At 32.5% G+C, this 17149-nt stretch overlaps 1 protein-coding gene across 2 annotated transcripts in view; it reads right to left on the bottom strand.

Annotated features, from left to right (window-relative positions):
* The window catches only part of LOC150095389 (uncharacterized), a 613991-nt gene extending 597411 nt beyond the window's left edge, over window positions 1-16580 (bottom strand). The window contains exon 1 of one of the 2 annotated variants that reach the window (XM_090410424.1): window positions 16344-16580. The gene's annotated coding sequence lies outside the window, so the exon portion shown is untranslated. The remainder of the gene's footprint in view (window positions 1-16343) is intronic. The other variant, XM_090410425.1, reaches the window with a different exon arrangement.
* Between the last annotated feature and the right edge of the window lie 569 nt (window positions 16581-17149).

The following is a 17149-nucleotide window of genomic DNA, read 5'->3' as shown; positions in this document are numbered from 1 at the left end:
CCAGTACAAGTCTACAAGATGCCCTGACTGAATTGAATAACTGTAGTAATAAATTTTCTAAAATATCAGCAATAAAAACACAATGACAACGACAATGAAAATAAGAAGAAGAATTGAAAATATCAACTGCATTGTGAATGAAGAACCTATAGAACAAGTAAAACATTGCAGCTATTTAGGCACAGTTATTAGTGAAAATGACAAATTAAATTTGGAGATAGACAGCAGAATTAGCAAGATTGCTATGGTAGAAATCAACTGAATAAATTAATATGGAATAAGAGAAAGATTAGTCAAAATACTAAACTATCTGTATGCAAGACGGTGTTCAGACTAATTTTAACTTATGGATCTGTGAGCTGGGTTAGAAATAAAACTCTTTATCAAAGACTGAAGACCACAGATATGAGAATTCTGAGAAAGATTAGAGGAGTGAATAATGCCAATATCATATTAAAAACGAGGATATTAGGAAAGAATTTTCCATTACATTATTAGCATTCGGGGATGTGTTAGCAGAATTAATCTCAGGTGGTATGGCCACTTAAATCAGAATGGGAGAGGAAAGATTAGCAAAACAAGTGTTCTCTGCCAAGTTGGCAGAACAAAGACCCAGAACTAGACCAATATTCAGGTGGACTGATACAGTAAAAAGTGTCTTAGAAGACAGAAATATGTGATCTAGTAATATTAGAGTCTTGACAAATAACAGATTAATTTGGAGAGGAAAATTGTTGATAGAAAGTTAATGATGTAACTTTTTTTTTCATGTAGTACTATCATATATCCTATAGACCCTCTGAAGGTACAGATCAGGAATTTGCTGATGATGATGAGGATGTGTTATTTTCCAGGTTGGCAGAAAAAATCCCCAAAGGAAGACCAAGATATAGGTGGATTGATACAGTAAAAGGTGTCTTAGAAGACAGAAATATAAGATCCGGTAATGTTGGAGTCTTGACAGGTAACAGATTAATTTGGAGGAAAATTGTTGATCGGAAGTTAGTAATAGTGTAACTCTTTCATGTAGGACTATATATCCTGTACACCCTTGAGGATATATATGAGGAATTTGATGATGATGATGATGACAAATTACAAAGTAAATGTAAATTACAGAGAGGCAGGGTAATGAAAAAATCCTTACACAATCTCTAAAATGCATCTCAACTTTAGGGAGGGAGGGAGAGCGAAGAATTTGATAAATAAAAATCGTAAATTAAATATTTCGAAATGAATGTATCTGGTTGAGCTTCTATATAGGTGTGAACACAAATAAAAATAAATGGATTAATCACACAAATACGATAAACTGTTTAAAAAAAGAGTACTGCCTCGGGATCTTAGGGACTAAATTATTTTCGAAATCAATACTTGACTCCACATCATATGGCGCAAGTTACAACGATTTTTTTTTATTTCTTGCATTAAAATATAAGTAATTAATATTTTTAACAGTATAAAGTTATCCCCTTCTTTCCTGAATCAAGAAGAGAAATTCATTATATGAGATTAAGATAAAAAAAAAAGTAGCAAGAATACTTTTCAAACTAGTTATATACAGTATTTCTTTCTCCTTAGTTGGCTGGAATATAATCTGCATCACACTTTCAGCCATTGGCGTGGCCTTGCTTTTTTCTATAATGCCGCTTAATTAAAGGCTTTCGTTTAAATATTCATTTTACATATCACAGTTATCTTATTCAGAAAAAAACTTGGCATAAGTTCTTCGGAACGTCCAGTTGTTAAACGGTAGTTCTATTTGGTTACTGTAATTTAATGACAGATGATAATTCAAGTTAGAGAAATCTAAAGCGTTTGTCAATTAAATCTGAAAATTATCTTGAAGCCTTTGATTTCAAACACCACATGCATAAGTTATTATAAGATGTACTATACTATAATTAAAGCGCAAAAATCATTGGAAAGAAAGCATTTGTTTTCAACAATTTATAATAATAATATTAAAAAAAAAAAGTGATAGTATTGTTCACACAGACGCCGATTTAAAAGTAACAGATCGTTGGCGTGAAAGAGAGGCTCTGGAAATGATCTGATATGAAAGAAAGCGGTTCAATATAGTGTATGTAAAGTATAAAGGAGCTTTTATTTCGGTTAATTAATCCATTAATTATCTAGGGATTAAATTACATAACAATTAAATAGTGGAATATGAACCCACAATGGAATAAATGTTAAAAAAACTCATCAGATGGGATGTTATTTTCATCGCCAACGCGAAACCGCTATCTAACTCTTAAACATGCACGGCACTAAATGTACTGTGCTAAATGTAATTTACAGAATTCCGGGGTTGAATTATTAATAAATTTTTAATAATTATTTTTAAATAGATTACAAGTTAGGTTTCTTTTTAGAGCAAGCACAACAGACGTATAGATATAATGACACTAATTAAAATTTATAATGTATTTATTTCATAAACAAATACATAAATGTAGTTCATTACTGGTGTCGAAGATACTAAATGAAACATACCTTGATTGACTTGATTTCCTATTTTCGAGTAAGCGCTTCATTTAATATTTTTGATAACAAAAATATTTACCTTCTGTTGATAGCCATCAAAAAGAGTTGTGTTGGTAACTGAGTGATAGCCTATGAGATCAGACTAATACCAGATAATGGAACCAGATAATTTTAACGATAATGCTCAGAACCGCAGTTCATGTTACTCTTCAAATATAGACTATAGTCAGCATTATCAACAAGTATTAACAATAATATAGGTATACTATTAACAGTTATTAAATGTAGTTAACAGTACTACAAATATTAAAAAAAATGTTAACTACTACTGTTAATAGTATTGGCAATTGTTAACTGCATTTAATATTTATTAATACTAATTATTAATAATTCAAGTTAGAGAAATCTAAAGCGTTTATCAATTGAATCTGAATAAAACTACATAATCATTAAAATTATGGTTTTATTCAAGGTGTGTTGGCCATGACGTCATAGGTTACACGCAGATACCGCCACAACTCCTCCTGACCCAGATCACGTGAATACTCGATGACTCATCCTTTACACGACACTACTATGCACTTTCATCACACTCTATAACCCGACTGGTTAAATTAACACCGGTCCACTCCTGCCTTCCTCGCCAATTAAGGATCATATGTATACCTTCCACCAGTGCCTATTTTGATGAAATTGTGGAAATGTGCACATAAATTTCTTCTGTTCTAACACAGAAAATTTATAATATCGAGGATGAAAATAGTAATACAATCCACAAAAACTGAAATTTTATGATCTTGTAAAATACATGTTCATATTAATGTAAGGCATATGTTCGTAACTATTACCCTAACAATTTTGTGCATTAGAATTCAAAAATTAACACCGGTCCACTCCTGCCTTCCTGGCCAATTAAGGATCATGTGTATACCTTCCACCAGTGCCTATTTTGATGATTGCACAATTCTGTGCATTAGAATGCAAAAATTGTTAGGACACGTTAAAATAAGCGCTGCTTTCAAAACTAAGTATTGTTTTTTCCTTTATCGATCATCAGGCACCTTCACTATTATTTCTACCTGTTTTTTTAACTAAAGCCTCTCTTTAAAAAATGTGCGTCATCATCAAGAGGTACATAAAACAATTAATAGTTACTTTCATTTGCTTATAAAAATGAATTTTGAACGCGATAAATTTATTTGCTTCTGTATTCGTATTAAAATGACCTCATAATGTAAAAAAAAAAAAGGCTGTTGATAGAATTGAGTTGTTTTTCCTGATAGATAGGCGGGAGCACGGTGCATTGACAGCAGAAACCGTCACTTAGCTTACACAAGATGTATGGATTTATCTGTTAATTATAAATAGTGCTGCAAAAAGAATGCTTACAGAAAGAAGGAAAGATAATAAAAATGAAGAGAAGAAAATATATTTATAAGTATTTCTGTCCATTTGAATTGTTAAAATATTATATACATATCTCTCAGACTGGTGTTATAATTTCTTTTGCGAAATTCCAATCAGGGAACTATTTTAAATCTAAAATAAGAAGATTAATTACAATATATACTCTAAGATTCGTTGTAAAGAAATTAACTTGTACTTAGTCTTTCTTAAACGTTGTCAATTTTTTTTTTCGAAGGTTTTTGCACCCTCCCCCACTTTCTCTTTTGATGACGTGTCACAAAGCTTCAAACACCCTCTACCATATTCTTCCGTATATATATATAAAAAAAAAAAAAAAAGAAGATTTCATGTAAATATATGACGTTTTGCCTTCAAATTTTCTTCCAGATATATTTATTTCTAATCATGTAATTCTCAGTAATTGCGTACAAGAATATCATATTTTGAAATTCCAATCAAGACAAAATCAACGATTGAATTCCCTTCGTATTCAGCAATGCTTCGATTTTTTTTTTTTTTTTATTTCATTATTTATTTATTTTATGGCAATCCCGGTGACGTGGGCTTCCAATAAGCAGGTTGTTCTCGCCCAGGGTTATGAAAAATCATATAGGGGCTGTTACAAGCGAAACTATTCGCTCGGTCTCTAAAGCCAAGGAAGATTTTTCAGCTATTTTAAAGTGTTGCATTTTTAATTTAAAACACCAGCTTAATAAGATTAACTTTCAAAGTGTCATTTTTCCCTAAAGCGTGGCATCATTTAAGAGTTATTTGGTGACTATCGGTTGTATTTTTTTTTTCGGTTTGTTTTAAAATCTTGATCATATTCGACACATCTTTACACTTACAATGTGAAACCAAATATTACATGGTCACGTAATTTTAATCTAACGTATACGATGTGCTTTCGCAGAGTACTGATTAATGTAAAACATTTTTTACGTGGTCTTTTCGATTGTTATGCACGTCTGCACTAAACATCGTTCTGTTATGTGGTACTAAATCGAAGTATGTGAGAAGACTTGACTAACTAATAGGATATTTTGCTATTATTTAAGCGGTTTATTCCCTAATATGATATTTTCAAATATTTCTGCGATTACAGTGATGATTAGAATTCAAAGAATTTTTGTTCTCTCTCAACCAAAGGACGTGTATTTCCAATACCATCAGCCACTGCCCTGTTCATGTCAAGCGTATCAGCCACAGCTTTATAGCGATGATAATAATCTAGTGGTTCATGCATCAAAGCATCTACTTCCATTCTGAAAAAATACCCTCGTAAACTCGAAAAATTCTTAGCGAATTCTCCTGCTTCTTCGACATGCTAGCGTAGTTATTTCAAAATGTGGTTCCTTGACTCTCCGGGGTTTGTCATTTAGACAGCCAAATGTCATATTTTAATATACATACTCGACTGCGCAGGTACTATCTGCTAATGGAAAACTGAATGTTACAGAAAATAAGCCTTCCTCTAGGTTTTTAAACGGAAATGGAATTAAGGTACGCTCTCTTTACTGCTAATAATTAATATTATAAACTATTACAAATATGTAAAATATTTTATGGAAATTTATGGCCACGTAATTTTAATCTAACGTATACGATGTGCGTTCGCAGAGTACTGATTAATGTAAAACATCATTTTTTCGTGGTCTTGCTAATACTAAAATTCCAAATACTAAGAGAATATAGTGACTTCCAAAACTGCTGTATAGAATAGAGCAGTTTTTGAAGTTACAAAAATAGAAATAAATTCATTTGGAGATTTTAAAAGATCAATTTAAGGTTTTTTTTTGAGAAAAAAAAAAATTGGGACTGCGTAACATTTGTGAGAGGAGATCCAAAAATGTCCAGAAAAAAGTTAATTCCTATGCCTGAATCGGCAACAGAAATCATTTTAAATTTATCAAAAATTTAAAATTTTGTGTATACTAATTTATTAGCAGAAGTAAAATTAAAACAACGTATTAATTTAGACTTTTATTAGTATGATAAAATATTAAGTACTAAAACTATTCTGATAGACGATATTAAAGTCATTTTTAATTTATTTGTTTTCAAGCGCTTCATTCATTTATTTGAAATGAGTTTAGTTTTGCATTTCTCGTCTGCCTTCTTTCCCCCCCCCCCCACTCTTGTTTATTGTGTACGCCATGTGAACTGGTTTTCTGAGACGTAAAGATTATTTTGCGGATAAAGAAACTGCATTATCTAACGCGCATGTGCATACGCTTCCATAAACGCAATATAAGAGTAAGCGCTGGTCATAGATACACGGGACTGATGACCATCCATCTACGGATCTCCATTTAATCTGGATGCGTATTCATAACAATCGCTTAATTCAGTAAACTATCTAATTAGAATTTTAAGTATTCATTATTAATCGTGTTTCTTGTTATGATCGTTGTGATAATCTTCATGCTTAGTACTTCCTTGTACTAAATTTATATTATATTTCTCAGCCAATTATCTCACGAAAACTGGTTGTATGTAAAGCAAACTAGTTCAGGAACTAACCATTGAAAAATATCTTGCCTTGCCTGTGCATTTACCGAATAGTTGCATTTTTCAGTTTTTGTTATTAAGAAGACGCGGAAGGTTTATTCAGAGAGATCAAGGATATGCTGTACCTTGAAATAAAGGAACGAAAACATGTGGTATGTCAATCTAATAAAATGAATGACAGTATACATTAAACGTGAAAAATTGACCCATAATCTTTTTTCCAATATTATTTTTCATAACACAAATAACAGAGTAAAATAAATATTATGTAGTTCAGACTTTCGTGAACTTAGCGACTTATAAAACTAGAATATTAAAAATTATAACAACACGAATGAATACTTGCATTTTAGCGGTTTACGGGAAAAGGGGATACTAAAGATATGGAGATAAAGAGGAAGAAAAGATTGTAAAGTAACGAATGGCTAATTACTTCTTTGTTATGATATCAATGAAAATATAACTCTCCTCGAACCAACCCTTGGTATGTAGGCGTGCTGAAGTATATAAAGTAGTGGACTCAGTGAAAGCCCCGCCCAAGTCGCCAAAGGCATCCCTCAATCACAACTCCCCGAAGCTTTGCATAACGCCTGGGACTAGGTCTGAAAAAAATTATAATCAGCCATAAACTTTTTTTAGTATATCCCAAGGATATTTCCTCTTCCCTGGCTATTCTTAAACACGCTAAAACATATATCATGATTTTTTTCATAGCGGAAAATTTCAATAGTAAAATATTAATATTGCAGAAACTTTATATGTTAGTATCCCTTCCTAAAAATGGAATGTATTGCGTATGCAAACAAACGGAAAATAATTTGTTTTGCCTATGTTGTGATAAATCTCTGCAGTTCCTGGAAATGATGAAACTATATAAATGATAGACAAGACAATTGCTTGTCGAGATAACCTTCACCTTCTCCTTAACGTGCTAGGCTCAATGCCCTGCCACGGGCAGTTAATCCAATCTGCGCAGTCTGCTATGTATATCAATTGCATATATATTTTCAAGCCGATCGGTTTGCTTTGCTCAATGAAAAACTCAAACTTCCATGAGGAAAACGCATCCATGGCAACATGACAGTAGCTAATTCACCTTTCAGTCGAAAATACCTTATAAAGGTTCTTTTTTTTTTTGCGCCCTGGACGGATTCAAACTGAGGTCTTTCCAAACAAGGTCATCGTAGTTACCAATTAATTAGTAAATACGATGGTAGCTATAGAGACTCCAATGAAAACAACTAAATCTATATGTTTAAAAAAAATCGAAGTTTATAATCTATTAAAATCAAATATACGTTGGTCATTTAATTTATGAAAATAAATAAAGTTTTCCTTCCCATGTCAAAAAAAAAAAGAAAGAAAGAAATTACTATTCGATTTTGATATTTTTTCTGGATAAATTATAGTTATGTAATAGTAGCAGAATTCTCTCTCTTCTTCCACCGAGCGAAAATTTAATAATTTCTAGGTGGCTTATGCACCGAATGTCATCGATTTGTTTCTGCATATTTTAATCTTGCTAATGCATTCTACATTTTGCTAATTTGCCATTACGCAATCTCTTGTCTTAAATACGTTTCACAATGATTTTCTTCATATATAGAAAATGGCAACCTAGGTAACTAAAAGAAAAAAAACTGATGGCAGCTTTTAATTTTCTTGCAATAATTATGATTTTGCTTTTTCATTTAAATAAAGAAATTGTGCAGTGCACTGTAATAAACTAAACAGCCAAGTTTAAAGACAGCCTTTTTCCTATTTTAAATTTGTAATAACTAAGTTCAATCTAGGTGTATGTTAACTTATTACTGTACGTTAAAATATCAAAATTAATGCATTTTGCCACACTTATTTTTAAGGAAATGTTTCAAATATTTCATAGTGGCCTTTGCATCTCAAGTTTGAAATTCATGAAGCAATTTCAAAATGTAGTTTATTTAGTTCGATTTCTTTAAATTCACTTTTGAACATATATTTTTAAGTTTTTATATTTTAAGTTTGGAAGAATTTCGTAAAGGATAATTTTTACATTTTTTTTTTAATTTTTATTTTGCGTAAGTCAAATTCACAAAATCAAAATAAAATAAGTGCAGCGCAGTATGTTTTAATGAAATTTTTGTATCTTATTTTAAATTACTAGGTTGTTTTATTACAATTATATAAATGAGGAGTTCTTGAAAGAAACTTTAGAAGAGGATTCACAAATTCATAAAAAAATAAAATTCGTACATTCATGAAGTTTGGAAAACGAGTTCTATTAAAGGAAGTTCAAAACTAAAAAACTCAACTAATCTGTAACATGTATAAGATTTTTTTCCCCTTTTATGTTTTATTCTTCAAAGGGAACATTCAATATTTATGGTTAATCTAATTGAAAAAAATCTAAATAGAGAGGAAATCTTTAGCAACATTCCTTATACAGATTTTAATATACGTTTCGAAAATGAAGCAACTGCGGTTAATATTACATGCACAAAAGTCATAAATCAAGAATGTCAGAGATTGCAGCTGCACGAGACGACCAAATTTATTTGGGCCAAAACTCGTACAAGATAAACTTTTTTATATATTAATATTATTTCGGTATATTTAAAACAATATACATATTTTGTATTGGTTATATGTATATATCAAAATGAAATGGCTATATTATTTCTTCATCAAGCGTTGCTTTGTTTTCAGTTGTCTATAATTTTCTGGAATAGATAAATTCTGATTCATAGTTATTTGCTCTTCGATGTGTCATTGAATCTGACATTATATTATTTATTTACAGTAAATACCTAAGCCTACGAAATTTACAATATTATGTCCAAAAGAACATCAATAAGTTCCTTCTCTTTTATACTTCGCTCCCACACATTTAACACTTAATGTGCTATAAGTTCCGGAACTTCTTGCATGTGGAATTGATATAAAAAAAATAGGAAAATATATTTTCCAATAATTCCACATCACAAATGAAGGGGTGATAACTAAATTAAATGTTTTAATGTCACTAATTATAATTAATTATAACTAATAATAATAAATTAATTTGGGTGGAGTAACTAGAAAGCAGCATACTGGAGTTCACCCACTCCAAATTTTTCCGAGGATTTAATAATAATAAAAACCTTGAAGATGAAAACTATTAGACAGTTTAAGCAAATATTATAAGGGTTGCAGAAAAGTTCCCAAATAACATTTTCTTAGAATGGACCAAGATTTTATTTTGCACAGGACTTCTAAAATTTCGAAAGCCTCTCCTCGCTATTATATATTCTTTAAAAAAACGAACTGATCGATATTTCAAAAGAGAGATGGTAAAAAAAAAGACGTAGAAACAACTGCAGGCAGTACAAAATATGAGAACTATATACAAAAGAACGAAATGTGATAACTATAGGCGATACAAAAGTATAAAATGTAAAAACTATATAACCATTTCATCGTTCATTTAAATCTTTAAAACAATTAATCTTGAAAATCGAAACTGTTTTAGTATAGATATAAGTAATTAATTTTATCTCACCTTTCAATGAGATGACGATTTCATTTTACCTGTACTGAAGAAGCAGTAGCCTTCAAATTATGGTAAACAGGAACAATGGACATCAAAGAATATAAGATAGCTTAGCTTAATCCTACACATAAGAACTAACGGTATCACGAAATCCATGGTATGATTTGCGGCCCTGCTTTTAATAGGAATACGTGAAAATACAAGTGTCGCGATTACTTACTTAATCCTCCTCTTTTATCATTAAGGTGTCGAGGTTTTTTTTTTTTTTTAATTCTTGTAACCGTTAATAGGTTGTGAAAACTTTATACTTCATATCAACAATAAACCCTTAGAAAGAGTAAAGGACTTTCAATACCTTGGATCGTACATCAGCAATACAGAAAATGATATCAGAAAAAGTTAAACAGCTGGCTCTAGTCTTCCATAACAAACTCCGCCCCATCTGGAAATCATCATTAGTATCATTAAAGACAAAATTAAGATTATACCATGCAACCAGTAGATCCATCTTCTTGTATGGTTCTCAACCTAGACAATAAGCACCAAAAAAACTACAGATTTAATTAACTCCTTTGGAACTACATGTCTCAGACTGATCCTTGGATACATCTGGATGGACCGCGTTATTAACTCTGCTGTGCTAAATCTGGCTAAGCAAGAACCACGTGTCAGTATAGTCAAAAAACTACAACTCAGACGGCTTGGGCATCAACTCAGGCATCCTGAAGTCTCGCCCTTTTTGGAATCCCTCATCCTGTACAAACCAGAAGATGGCAAACGCAGTAGAGGAAGACCATGCAAACAATTTTGGCAGTACATATGTGAAACCATCAGTAGGCTGAACTGCAAAACTCCATCTGACATCTACCAGTTAGCTCAAGATAGAGAGACTGGGAAGACCATAATTTGCAATATTTAATTTCTAATATAAATCTCTTTTCCCTTTTCACATTCTATCATATTGTGAATAAACTATGTATAATAATATATGTATGGAACCTTTAAGGTGGTTAGCCCTATGTCTCCATGTAGCGATTAATTTAAACCAAATCTATCATACAGACTACTGGATACTTCCACTACGAACATAAGAATGCATTTATACTGATTAACTCTTAAAAACAAAAGCATTTCTTATTCCAAATTTTATCATCTAGAAATAATATTGATCCATTGCAACAGAAGTCAACGAATACTGAAACTCTTCCGGTAAGGGGACAGAAATCCCATTCATAACTTTGCTGATGAGAGTATACTTATGCTCTTCCTGTTCCTCATTTATGAAAGCTTGGAATGTGCTAACAAGATCTCAATTTCCAGAATATCTGCAATCAGCACTTTAAATAATAGTCCTTATATCATGGGGGAAAGGTAAAATAACACCTGACCTCAGTCTTTCTAAAAACACTTAATTCCTAAGTCATTTCCTACAAAAAAAAAAAAAATCTAATCCACTTGATCCTTCTACTTATAATGCTCAAGTCCTCAATCAGATTTCTCTTCCTAATACAGTAATAGTGTTAAGAGTCTCTTGGTAATACACATATCGCATCTATAGTTTCCTCAGCATTCAAGAACCTGAGCTTTCACTTCAGCTTCAAACACTACTTGTGGCTTAAACAATTGTCTATCCTCTAAAAATACAGTATCAATTTAGGACTAGAATGCCACTTCCACAAGTGGAAGCTCCCATAACGCCTTCTTCATGATACTGACTATTTAGGAATAGAGGGTGGAAGAAAAAGATTAATGTAATAAACTCTGATTAAAGAAACCATTACTGTTTTATTGTCGCCCTCTACTCCATATCATACAAAACACTATTTTTTGTGCTTGTATGTATAATTTGATCTCTTGCTTTTAAATCAAGTCCATGCTCGCTTTAATATCGAACATCCTTCATTCCTTCTGTCTCTGTCAGATGGAACAAACTTCAGTTATCAGTATTTCAAGGAACTACAATGCACGCAAAGTCATTTAAGAAAAATGTTAATAATTTTATCATGCCCTGCAGATCTTCAATCTTTCATGGATTACTATATTCCAGTTATCTATTTATTTATTTATTCGTATGATGATATAACGGCCGTGAGGCCCTTTTACGGGGAAGTACAGCACCATCTCAATCCCCCAAATTTTATCCGGGCTCGGGACCGGCATAGCTGACGAATCAGGCCTATGACTGGGTCTTAAGTATTCCTGACTGTAATCCGTGTGTTCACGGGGCCGGTTTGCCTGCTTGCGGGAGGAAAAACCCCAGATAAACTGGGGAGAAAAACCCTGCTCTCCACGCTCAAGACCGGCTAACTTGGCTATGGCTGAAAAAGATCCTTAAGCTCCTCACGTCGGCGACGAGAATCGAATCCAGGACACTCCTTTCCCAGGCATATGGTTGCGAAGCGCATAACCACTAGGCTAACCGCGCGGACATTCCAGTTACTATATATACCGCACACTACATAAAGCAAAATTTCAAACGTTTCAATTGTAAACGAATTAAAATAATACAGCCAGTTTTTAAAATCAATATAATCGTTATTTGTGAACAAAAGTTGTCGATGTTTCTATTAATTAGCAAAGTACTAAAACTGTTCTGACATAGAATATCTTAAAAATTAGCAATTTACAATCAAAACATTAAATGCATATTTACAGTACATTACACGTATTTAAATGTGTGTGTGTGTGTGTGTGTGAAAACCCCACCCATGGCAAGCAGTGAACCTCTCATATAATTAGTACAGTGGACGGGATAAGGGTTAAATAAATAAACATGTTTACTTCATTATATCGCGGTTATTTTTGCGAAATCTTTTGCAACTTTTACTTCAGGAAATATTAGTTCCTAAATTCCAAAAAAAGTAGTGCTTGAATGAAAGCTACTTCTGTATTATCAACGGTAGTTACATCAGAAAAGTATAGAAGTAGGCAATTTACCAAAAAAAAAAAAAGTACGAATTCACTATAAATGCCATATGTTAAGCTTCTATTATGTACTCAGAGAGAGAGAAAGCAAAGTACTTTTCATTGACTGAAAAATATCCTATGGGTACCATCTTAAGGCTGCCAGACACTGAGTCAAATCAGCAAAAAACCAGTTATCAATAGCCTCAAAGACTGGTACAGCATTAATAACAGTAATATGAGCAATTAAAAACAACGAAAATGTTAAATACAGAGCCGCCGGGATTTTGTAACAAAATCGAGTTCAGACCGAAGCCCTAAGCTATTTTTGAAAGCAAGAGAAAGTTTTACAGCTGAGTGATGGTTAGCATTTTTATATATCTATTTTATCATTATCTGTTTTTTATGATTCTTACGGGCTCAAGGCGATCAACTGGAATTGATTACTCACTAAGTAGAACATTTTCCAATTCTTTAACCTTGTGTTAAAATCATTATAATCATCACAACGTGCCAGTTTATCGGACAAATTATTTAATTTATACTTAGACCTCTTATCTAAGTATCAGAAATATAAAAAGTTATAATGGTTAAATTGTTATTTTTTATTTATTATTATTCTCATTAATAGCATTAGAATGAAATTTCGCACCATACTATATAAGAATAATATTCTGTCTAATAATATTCTAATATAATTCAATATCTCAGTAAATAATAAATTTTTACAGGCGATGTGTAAAATTGTACATTTTTAATCACTTCATACCATACTCACAACAGTATAACATTTAAAACATAGCCGAGTTCTGATTTTCTATTTTCCATAAATAACAATCATAAAGAGACTAAAAATCTCGTTACGTACTACAAAAATTTAAATTCTTCCATGTCGTTTTATTCAAGTGTAAGATTACTCTTTTCTTTTCTTTTTTTTTAATTCATTGTTCATCATTATATATAGCGAAATTAGAAATGATACACAAGCCAAGATTGCTAGTTTTCGACGCTGTTTTGAGAGACAAACTATAATTACAGACATTTGCCAAAAGAAGTTACGATTACACAAGAAATGTGGGCAATGAGGTGGTGAGCCATGAAAGATTTCAAAAGTGTTCATTTGCTATTTAAATATAGAAACTGCTTAGACGTTAGCAGAGTAGGTGGGTGAAGATGTTAATTTCGTTACGACGTTCTTGGAAGAAAATTAGCCTTACTTGCTTTTAGTTGAGAATTGTTTCAGGTTAAAAAAAAAAGCTGTAATTTACATCCTTTCATATGTATGCTTCTTAGGAATATCCAGAGCATATTCTAAAAACTGCTTCGTCTGTGATGAATTACTTCATTATGTTTTTGATTTACTCTGCATTTTCCACACAAAAACATACCATTAAAATAGTTCTCTCACGCTTGAAAACAAAAGATAAGCGTCATCAGCCTTGACATTATTATACACCTTTGGTTGCCTAGCAACTTGTTCGAAGGCTTTATCCACAATAGGAAGCATATTCCACGTATATTTTATCATGCGATGTAACTGACGGATGTTTTCATCTACAGCGCATCATAGTTCTCACAATAGTCCATGAAACATATTCCGCAATATTTTTGTGCTAGAGAGGGCGGTGAGTTGCGTAAATCTGGTTCTTGAGATTAGATTTACATAAAGAATTTCTGTACTATGGGAAGATCCATATTTTAGTATTTCTGTGTCAGGAATATTTTTAAATTATCAGAAAGAGTTGAGAAAAATAAAGCAATCTACTCAATTACAGCAGGACACTAAAAACAAAACATAAAAATACACAAACTTTTACTATTACGTTATACGGATATAACGCATACCACAAATCATGCATTTCAATTGTTTTATTCAATCTTAAAATAGCTCGCACAACAGAAATAGGCAAATGTGAATATATGTAAACAAAGAGACAGACGGCAGATTGAATTTGACAGACAAAACACAAATATATATATATATATATATATATATATACAATCAGAAACATAGGCTTCTTAGGCTCTGATGAAGTACAGGAGCCCTTTCTTCCCCTATCAACAGAAATTTTCTGACCTGACTCGATGACATAATTACATCTAGATTATAGTAATAAGCATATAATAATACTTATTAAAATAATTATAAAAAGTTATAAAATAGAAAAAAAAAACATTCCTTAGTCCATCCACAGTATTAATATACTATAGATTTACGACCTCAAGTGTATGGAGGTCAGATAAATAACTAAATAATATATATATATATATATATATAATAACCAAGGTTAGTGAAGTTATCAAACCCTACTCACCACACAAAATAAATAAATAAATAAGTAAAATAAAAAATAAAACTAAATGTACTCTTCGAAGTCCCCCCCCCCACACACACATTCCTTTAAATAATTATATTACGTCCCAATAAATCAACAGGAATTACATAAAGTGATTTGTGCTGCTGAATCTGTGTTTTCTTAAAGTTAAAAAGATTTTATTCAGAAAGTTATTTTTTATTAAATAAAATAATATTCCAAATTTCCATCACAGTTCCAGTCTGTAGTTCCTCGCCATCTGGTGAAATTTACTCGCCACGGGCGAGTGGATGAGCGTATTTGTCGAGCCCTGATAATAACAATAATATGAATTTCTTTACTTATTAACAGCGGAGAAAATGTAATTATGACTCCCAGTATCACAAGCAGCGTATTTTTTAAGATCATTCGAAGAAATTTTTTTAATTCAAGAAATTAAATTAAATTAAAAAAAAAACGAGAATACAAATTTCGCTTCTTAAATTCAGGTATCTGACACTAACTTCAATAAACTCTTTAGCGTCAATACTGTCCGAATGATCCCTGAGTGTCACATCTATTATTTTATGACTAGGTTGATTTGACTTCATCTTAGTAACTGTAGACTTTCTTACAAAATAAACGGTACCCCACCAAATCACGGTTATAAAAGCATGCTTGACTAATCTAAGGGAAAAGGGAATTCCCCCCCCTCCCCCTCCAGAGTGCAGACCGAATTCGAAGAATCCCGCTACTTGCGGAGACTACCATTTGGAAGACCCATCATCCATCTACCCTAGCAGACGGCTGTCGGGAACGACAACCCGATAGTCAGGGCAAGTTTAAGAAATTCCAGAAGCTTGTGGAATTTAGAAACTCCCTAAGCCAATACCAGCACATCAGAGTTACCCAAATTACTTCAGTTAGTTTGTGAATTTTACTTTTCTTCCCCATCTTCCTGGCTGAAAACTGATAGAATGGTTTTATCTGACGCAAAGAGATCGATTTCACATTTAAGGTTACATTTAGGCCAACGCAGACAGTGTCAGAGAGGAACAGAGGTATGAGAGTTCGGTAACAAAATTGAGGTAAATCTAAATAAAGCATGAATATAGAAGTCAGAAAAGACGTAGGAATACAATTTCAGAGTCTTAAAATATAGGAACAAAGGCAGTTGGGGTAATGGGTGAAAATAAAACAAAAGGTTGACAGTAGAATGCATTACTCACCCACCTTTCAGGTAATTCGACACCAGCTGCTCAGGCAGAAACAGATCAAGGGTACAGTACACTCACGAAGCAAATAGCAACCCTTTCTGTAAACACTTCACAGCACCACAAGGTAAGACAGAGCCGGTGAACCTCTGGATAAACCAGCAACCTCCGCTGGACGACACTGCGCGTGCACACAAAGCGTCTGCGAGGATGAAGGAAACAGTAGTACGCAGTTACAAGCCAGCACTTCACCGGCGGTGCATGAACGCGTCGATGTCGTCACCAGACCAGCGGAAATAAAGCGATGCGCGCGCATACCAGACCTTCCTGCCATATAAGGACAACAGTCCGAGGAAGACCTCGTTTCTCGAGGAGGAAAACAGGAAGGATTTCGTACAGGAGTCTCAGAAAAGAGGGGAAGGGGGTACGTAGTGGGAGTTTGATGCGATTTGGTTCAGGTAGCGAGGTGACATTATGTACGCATTAAAATCTGAAAGAAAAAAAAAGTTCTTATGGAATTCAAAATGGAAAAGCCAGAGTGCTGTTTAAAAGACAATGACTTATGGAAGGAAGGAAGGAGAAATTGGGAACAATTTTTCCCTAAAGATTTCAGATGATAGATGCAATTTAAAAAGACAAATGACATTAGAAAGATGAGAAATAGATTTTTTTGACATCATAGCAAACGTTTTAGAAATGCAAGAAAGAAAGCGAGTGATGTTTGAGAAGTGCAGGAAAAATCCTATTCATAAAAACAAAGTATAAAAAAGGCTTGAATAGAAGATCAATTTTTTTTTTTAAATAACTGGCTGTGATTAAAG

The sequence above is a fragment of the Typopeltis vanoorti genome, chromosome 20 (assembly GCF_054136105.1).
Source record: "Typopeltis vanoorti isolate ZY-2024b chromosome 20, IOZ_Tvanoo_1.0, whole genome shotgun sequence".
In the NCBI taxonomy this organism is placed as follows: domain Eukaryota; kingdom Metazoa; phylum Arthropoda; class Arachnida; order Uropygi; family Thelyphonidae; genus Typopeltis; species Typopeltis vanoorti.
This window is presented reverse-complemented; position numbering and strand designations above follow the sequence as displayed.